Source organism: Tursiops truncatus, chromosome 4 (assembly GCF_011762595.2).
Source record: "Tursiops truncatus isolate mTurTru1 chromosome 4, mTurTru1.mat.Y, whole genome shotgun sequence".
Lineage (NCBI taxonomy): Eukaryota > Metazoa > Chordata > Mammalia > Artiodactyla > Delphinidae > Tursiops > Tursiops truncatus.
The window spans coordinates 27162904-27168903 of NC_047037.1; positions in this window are offsets into that span (position 1 = coordinate 27162904).

A 6000-nucleotide genomic window follows, 5' to 3' on the forward strand; every position below is an offset into this window, starting at 1 on the left:
AGCGCGCCTCAGGCTGGTGCAACGTCACGCTGGCCTCTGCCCCTGAAGGCTCGCCCCGCACTCCATACCACTCCCTCCCCCCAGCCTGAGCCAGAGCCCCCTAATCTGCTGCTGCTTTAATCCCATCCTGTCTGGGCGGGGAACAGACGCCCTCAGGTGACCTACACACACAGGCAGGGCCAAACCCAAAGCTGAAACCCAGGAGCTGTGCAAACAACGAAGAGAAAGGGAAATCTCTCCCAGCAGCCTCAGGAGCAGCGGATTAAATCTCCACAATCAACTTGATGTACCTGCATCTGTGGAATACCTGAATAGACAACGAATCATCCCAAAATTGACGGTGGTGGACTTTGGGAGCAACGACATATGTAATTTTTTCCTTTTTCTCTTTTTCTGAGTATGTATTTGTATGCTTCTTTGTGTGATTTTGTCTGTATAACTTTGCTTTTACCATTTGTCCTAGGGTCCTGTCTGTTCTTTCTTTTTCTTTTTAGTATAGATTTTAGTGCTTGTTATCATTGGTGGATTTTTTTTTGGTTTGGTTGCTCTCTTCTTTCTTTATTTAATTCTTTTTTTTCTTTTTTATTACTTTTTAATTATTTAACTTTTAATAATTATTTTTTATTTTAATAACATTATTTTTTCTTTCATTCTTTCTTTCTTTCTTCCTCTCTCTCTCTCTCTCTCTCTCTCTCTCTCTCTCTCTCTCTCTCTTTCTTTCTTTCTTTCTTTCTCTCTTTCTCTCTTTTCTCCCTTTTCTACTGAGTCATGTGGCTGACAGGGTCTTGGTGCTCCGGCCTGGTGTCAGGCCTCTGACTCTGAGGTGGGAGAGCCAAGCTTAGGACATAGGTCCGCCAGAGACCTCCTGGCACCATGTAATATCGAATGGCAAAAGCTCTTCCAGAGATCTCCATCTCAAGGCTAAGACCCAGCTCAACTCAACGACCAGCAAGCTACCGTGCTGGACACCCTATGCCAACCAACTAGCAAGACAGGAAAACAATGCCACCCATTAGCACAGAGGCTGCCTAAAATCATAATAAGGTCACAGACACCCCAAAACACACCACTGGATGCGGTCCTGCCCACCAGAAATACAAGATCCAGCCTCACTCACCAGAACACAGGCACTAGTTTCCTCCACCAGGAAGCCTACACAACCCATTGAACCAAACTTACCCACTGGGGGCAGACACCAAAAGCAATGGGAACTACGAACCTGAGCCTGCAAAAAGGAGACAGCAAACACAGTAAGTTAAGCAAAATGAGAAGACAGAGAAACACAAAGCAGATGAAGGAACAATGTAAAAACCCACCAGACAAAACAAATGAAGAGGAAATAGGCAGTCTACCTGAAAAAGAATTTAGAGTAATGATAGTATAGATGATCCAAAATCTTGGAAATAGAATGGAAAAAATACAAGAAACATTTAACAAGGACCTAGATGAACTAAAGAACAAACAAACAACGACGAACAACACAATAAATGAAATTTAAAATTCTCTAGAAGGAATCAATAGCAGAATAACTGAGGCAGAAGAACGGATAACAGACCTGGAAGATAAAATAGTGGAAATAACTACTGCAGAGGAGAATAAAGAGAAAAGAATGAAAAGTATTGAGGACAGTCTCAGAGACCTCTGGGACAATACTAAACACACCAACATTCGAATTATAGGGGTCCCAGAAGAAGAAGAGAAAAAGAAAGGGACTGAGAAAATGTTTGAAGAGATTATAGCTGAAAACTTCCCTAATATGGGAAAGGAAATAATCAATCAAGTCCAGGAAGTGCACAGAGAGTCCCATACAGGATAAATCCAAGGAGAAACATGCCAAGACACATATTAATCAAACTATCAAAAATTAAATACAAAGAACAAATATTAAAAGCAGCAAGGGAAAAACAACAAGTAACACATAAGGGAATCCCCATGAGGTTAACAGCTGATCTTTCAGCAGAAACTCTGCAAGCAAGAAGTCAGTGGCAGGACATATTTAAAGTGATGCAAGAGAAAAACCTACAGCCAAGATTACTCTACCCAGCAAGGATCTCATTCAGATTTGAAAGAGAAATTAAAAGTTTTACAGACAAGCAAAAGCTAAGAGAATTCAGCACCACCAAACCAGCTTTACAACAAACGCTAAAGGAACTTCTCTAGGTAAGAAACACAAGAGAAGGAAAAGATCTACAATAATAAACCCAAAACAATTAAGAAAATGGAAATAGGAACATACATATTGATAATTACCTTAAATGTAAATGGATTAAATGCTCCAACTAAAAGACATAGACTGGCTGAATGGATACGAAAACAAGACCATATATATATATATATATATATATATATATATATATATATATATATATGCTGTCTACAAGAGACCCACTTCAGACATAGGGACACAAACAGACTGAAAATGAGGGGATGGAAAAAGATATTCAGTGCAAATGGAAATCAAAGGAAAGTTGGAGTAGCAATTCTCATATCAGACAAAATAGACTTTAAAATAAAGACTATAACAAGCGACAGAGAAGGACACTACATAATGATCAAGGGATCAATCCAAGAAGAAGATATAACAATTGGAAATATTTATGCACCCAACATAGGAGCACCACAACACATAAGGCAAATGCTAACAGCCATAATAGGGAAGTCAACAGTAACACAATCATAGTAGGGGACTTTAACACTCTACTTTCACCAATGACAGATCATCCAAAATGAAAATAAATAAGGAAACACAAGCTTTAACTGATACATTAAAGAACATGGACTTAATTGATATTTACAGGACATTCCATCCAAAAACAACAGTATACACTTTCCTCTCAAGTGATCATGAACATTCTCCAGGATAGCCAATATCTTGGGTCACAAATCAAGCCTTGGTAAATTTAAGAAAATTGAAATTTCATCAAGTATCTTTTCCGACCACAACACTATGACACTAGATATCAATTACAGGAAAACATCTGTAAAAAATGCAAACACATGGAGGCTAAACAATACACTACTTAATAACCAAGAGATCACAAAAGAAATCAAAGAGGAAATCAAAAAATACCTAAGAACAAATGACAATGAAAACACAATGACCCAAAACCTATGGGATGCAGCAAAAGCAGTCCTAAGAGGGAAGTTTATAGGAATACGATCCTATCTCAAGAAACAAGAAACATTTCAAATAAACACCCTAACCTTACACCTAAAGCAATTAGACAAAGAAGAACAAATAACCCCAAAGTTAGCAGAAGGAAAGAAATCTTAAAGATCAGATCATAAATAAATGAAAAAGAAATGAAGGAAACAATAGCAAAGATCAATAAAACTAAAAGCTGGTTCTTTGAGAAGATAAACAAAATTGATAAACCATTAACCAGACACATCAAGAAAAAAAAGGGAGAAGACTCAAATCAATAGAATTAGAAATGAAAAAGGAGAAGTAACAACTGACACTACAGAAATACAAAGGATCATGAGAGATTACTACAAGCATCTATATGCCAATAAAATGGACGACCTGGAAGAATGGACAAATTCTTAGAAAAGCACAACCTTCAGGGACTGAACCAGGAAGAAATAGAAAATATAAACCGACCAATCACAAGCACTGAAATTGAGACTGTAATTAAAAATTTTCCAACAAACAAAAGCCCAGGACCAGATGGCTTCACAGGTGAATTCTATCAAACATTTAGAGAAGAGCTAACACCTATACTTCTCAAACTCTTCCAAAATATAGCAGAGGGAGGAACACTCCCAAACTCTTTCTATGAGACCACAATCACCCTGATACCAAAACCAGACAAAGATGTCACAAAGAAAGAAAACTACAGACCAATATCACTGATGAACATAGATGCAAAAATCCTCAACAAAATACTAGCAAACAGAATCCAACAGCACATTAAAAGGATCATACACCATGATCGAGTGGGGTTTATCCCAGGAATGCAAGGATTCCTCAATATGCGCAAATCAATCAATGTGATACACAATATTAATTGAAGGAGAAAAACCATATGATCATCTCAATAGATGCAGAAAAAGCTTTTGACAAAATTCAACACACATTTATGATAAAAACTCTCCAGAAAGTAGGCATAGAGGGAACTTAGCTCAACATAATAAAGGCCTTATATGACAAACCCACAGCCAACATTGTTCTCAATGGTGAAAAACTGAAACCATTTCCTCTAAGACCAGGAACAAGACAAGGCTGTGCACTCTCACCAATATTATTCAACATAGTTTTGGAAGTTTTAGCCACAGCAATCAGAGAAGAAAAAGAAATAAAAGGAATCCAAATCAGAAAAGAAGAAGTAAAGCTGTCACTGTTTGCAGATGACATGATACTGTACAGAGAGAATCCTAAAGACTCTACCAGAAAACTACTAGAGCTAATCAATGAATTTGGTAAAGTAGCAGGATACAAAATTAATGCTCAGAAATCTCTTGCATTCCTGTACACTAATGATGAAAATTCTGAAAGAGAAATTAAGGAAACACTCTCATTTACCATTTCAACAAAAAGAATAAAATACCTAGGAATAGACCTACCTAAGGAGACAAAAGATCTCTATGCAGAAAACTATAAGACACTGATGAAAGAAATTAAAGATGATACAAATAGATGGAGAGATATACCATGTTCTTGGATTGGAAGAATCAACGTTGTGAAAATGACTATACTACACAAAGCAATCTACAGATTCAGTGCAATCCCTATCAATCTACCAATGGCATTTTTCACAGAATAAGAACAAAAAATTTCACAATTTATGTGGAAACACAAAAGAACCCGAATAGCCAAAGCAATCTTGAGAAAGAAAAAACGAGCTGGAGGAATCAGGCGCCCTGACTTCAGACTATACTACAAAGCTACAGTAATCAAGACAGTATGGTACTGGCACAAAAATAGAAATATAGATCAATGGAACAGTATAGAAAGCCCAGAGATAAACCCACGCATATATGGTCACCTTATTTTTGATAAAGGAGGCAAGAATATGCAATGGAGAAAAGACAGCCTCTTCGATAAGTGGTGCTGGGAAAACTGGACAGCTATATGTAAGAGAATGAAATTAGAACACTCCCTAACATCATACACAAAAATAAACTCAAAATGGATTAAAGACCTAAATGTAAGGCCAGACAGTATCAAACTCTTAGAGGAAAACATCAGCAGACCACTCTATGACAGAAATTACAGCAAGATCCTTTTTGACCCACCTCCTAGAGAAATGGAAATAAAAACAAAACTAAACAAATCGAACATACAAAAACTGAAAAGCTTTTGCACAGCAAAGGAAAACATAAACAAGATGAAAAGATAACCCTCAGAATGGGAGAAAATATTTGCAAATAAAGCAACTGACAAATGATTAATCTCCAAAATATACAGCAGTTTATGCAGCTCAATATCAAAAAAAAAAAAAAACAACCCAATCCAAATATGGGCAGAAAACCTAAATAGACATTTTTCCAAAGAAGGTATACAGATTGCCAACAAACACATGAAAGAATGCTCAACATCATTAATCATTAGAGAAATGCAAATCAAAGCTACAATGAGGTATCACTTCATACCAGTCAGAATGGCCATCATCAAAAAATCTACAAACAATAAATGCTGGAGAGGGTGTGGAGAAAAGGGAACCCTCTTGCCCTGTTGGTAGGAATGTAAATTGATACTGCCACTATGGGGAACAGCATGGAGGTTCCTTAAAAAACTAAAAATAGAACTTCCGTACGACCCAGCAATCCCAATGCTGGGCATATACCCTGAGAAGACCATAACTCAAAAATAGTCATGTACCACAGTGTTCATTGCAGCTCTATTTACAATAGCCAGGACATGGAAGCAACCTAAGTGTCCATCGACAGATGAATGGATAAAGAAGATGTGGCACATATATACAATGGAATATTACTCAGCCATAAAAAGAAATGAAATTGAGTTATTTGTAGTGAGGTGGATGGACCTAGAGACTG